This window comes from Formica exsecta, unplaced genomic scaffold, assembly GCF_003651465.1.
Source record: "Formica exsecta isolate Colony F162 unplaced genomic scaffold, ASM365146v1 scaffold83, whole genome shotgun sequence".
Lineage (NCBI taxonomy): Eukaryota > Metazoa > Arthropoda > Insecta > Hymenoptera > Formicidae > Formica > Formica exsecta.
The window spans coordinates 1,083,387-1,086,197 of NW_021853600.1; the positions used below are offsets into that span (position 1 = coordinate 1,083,387).

The 2,811-nt window shown below is 26.8% G+C and overlaps 1 protein-coding gene across 1 annotated transcript in view; it reads right to left on the bottom strand.

Moving 5' to 3' along the window:
• The window catches only part of LOC115244690 (histidine decarboxylase), a 25,309-nt gene extending 22,955 nt beyond the window's left edge, over positions 1-2,354 (bottom strand). The window contains exon 1 of the mRNA XM_029822558.1: positions 1,786-2,354. The gene's annotated coding sequence lies outside the window, so the exon portion shown is untranslated. The remainder of the gene's footprint in view (positions 1-1,785) is intronic.
• Positions 2,355-2,811: the final 457 nt, after the last annotated feature.

A 2,811-nucleotide genomic window follows, 5' to 3' on the forward strand; every position in this document is an offset into this window, starting at 1 on the left:
TCTCTTTCTGTCTCGAAATTACATTATATAACATTTACCATCTGACAACATGGGTGACTCACTCTTGTTCCGCGTATTATTATTGTCACTTTTGATATAATATATTCCATATACTTTGTAATTGCGCTGAGGATGGTCCAAAAAAAGGGACCGAAACGTACGCTTTTTGTGATTTTGTCTATCACGTAGTCAAAATATCAATGTAATTTGATTGTAATAAAACATATGCGCACAAATTACCGCGCTGGCTCTTGATTGCCTTTGATTTCTATCGTATGATATATTTATTAGAGCCTTTATTCGTTAATTAAAAAAATATATTTTTAATAAATTGTGGAAAATAAATTTTAAATATATGTTAGCACAGCGAACTTGTGGCATGATAATAAGTATGTCGCTGTACAACCACCATCTAAAATAAGCTAAGTATTAAAATAATTAAATTAATTGTTAATTGCAAACATGCATTTTATTCATTGTTAGAAAAAACTTTTTTTAGAGTTTAACATTTAAAACTTTTAGATAATCAAACTTATTTTACTCATGACAAAAACAAATTAAGTGTTAAAAAAGATATGTTATGTTGCTTTAAATAATAATGATATTTTGCCAAACATAAATATTTAATATTTAATTACACATACAAAGTATATTTTTCTTTTTGGCGATTAATACATCGGTTATCTCATCGAAATGATCTCTCAAATCGTCGCAATTAATTATCCAATGTTGCATTTACATATATCATCAAAAATTCAGTCATATCATCTTTATGTAGATCACATGGATTGATATTCTTTCGACGACCACATAAACAAATTTAACAAATGCTACAAATATATTTTACATTTTATACATTTCATCAAACAGTTGATATAATTTTTTAAGTAAAGATTATACACAACTACAATGTTGGTTATTACTTATTAGTGTTAGTCAAATTAATCAAGATATTATTTCATCTAAATCAACATATCTCCATGTTGTAGAGCGAGAGAGAGGGAGAGACAGACAGACAGACAGACAGAGAAAGAGAAGTGCATTGAAGAAATATTGCATCTTCTCTATTTAATAAGTTTTAAGTAAAAATTCTTATTTTCTCACAAGCATATTATTTAATCTATATTTATATTAACAAAAATGCAACAAAGTTTGCCGTAGGTTAATTCTTGTTATTCTCAATTCTGTATATACATTACAAAATTATCTCTCTCATTTTAATTAAAAATATTTATATTATTTATATATTTCTTATTTTTCTTTTTTTCTACTGCTTCTTAAGAAAAGGCGGGTATATTATAACGAGGAAAAAACTTTTACTTTCAGATAAACTTCTGTTTTCCACGTGCAATGACATTTGTGAAATTTTATATAGGAAATTATAATTTTGTTATTATATGGTAAATTATTGTTATAATTTCTATTTTTTTTTTGCTCTATATAGAATCTTCAAATATATATAAATTTATTAAATTTATTAAATAGACCAATTAATTTCCTAAAATTATCTTTATTTTTATTTTTGCGTTCATGAGCTTGCGCTCGGCTTTTTATTAGTTTGCTCTTTGTTTAATATATTTGTAATGTAAACTTTTTTTACTTGAAGGGTAATTTTTTTTCGCGAAAATGTTTTCTTTAATAATTAATATATAATATTAATAATTTGAATAATAAGGATTCTACTGCACTACAAAAGCGTTTTTGCGACGATTTGCATTTAGAGAGCACACGAAATCAGCCTATTCTTTAACATGTGTTAATTTAGTTTATTTGTGATCGACTGACCTGATCGAAAGTCCCACGTCAATTATTCGTCGACGAATTGAGCTAGAAACGTGACTTGAAGTAGCACAATACAGGAAATACCGTCGTGATCACCTGTCGGATGCCTTCCTTCTTCGTCTTCGAGCAGAATATATCCGCGACGGAAGCGAATCGGCGGAATGCGTGTCGTTCAACAAGTGGCTGCTTTTATACAGCCGCGCACTCCGCGTACGATTCCTCTGATAGCGCAAGCGTAACAAGAAAACCAGAAACGAAGAAATCCTGCCATCTATTACTTAGTATTCCTCTAAAGTTAATTTATTGCACCAAGAGATTCTACTTACTGCAATAAATATAAAAGTTTTTTTTTTGTACGATCTTAAAAATGTTCCAAGTATCACAAGAAATCGGTAGACGCCTTTATATGTAATATCTCAGAAAGAACATATTTCTGTATATATATATACAAATACTAAAAATCTTACTAGTACGTAAGATTATATTACATATTCGAAAGTATAAAGAGATCAAAAAACCAAATCTACAAAATAATCTATAAAAGGTTTTATAGGCATTTTCTATTCTATAAAATAAAATTATTTTATAAATTCTGTTTTACATCATAAATTAATTGTGCTATGTAATATATTATGTAATAGAATAATTACATACTATATACTAGCATATGTAAATTTACAAAATTATTTTTGGAACATTTTATATTATACATGACACACAAATTTAATTTATAATACATTCAACACATATATCAACAAAGTTATATCTGTTTTGTTCTTGTACCACGTATTTAATCAATATATCTTTGATTCCACGATAAGTATAATAAAATAAGAGCATTAAATATTGTCATTCTAATTTTTTAGACAGATTACCTCAATTCGCCGATAAAAATCACCTTTGGATTGTAATTGGCAATTGAAGGATTATAGAATATATATGACATTTTTTAATTTCCAACTATATTAATAATTTTTTTAATAGTTATCTTTTTAACTAAAAATTACTTTTTTAAATAACTCGAAGAGT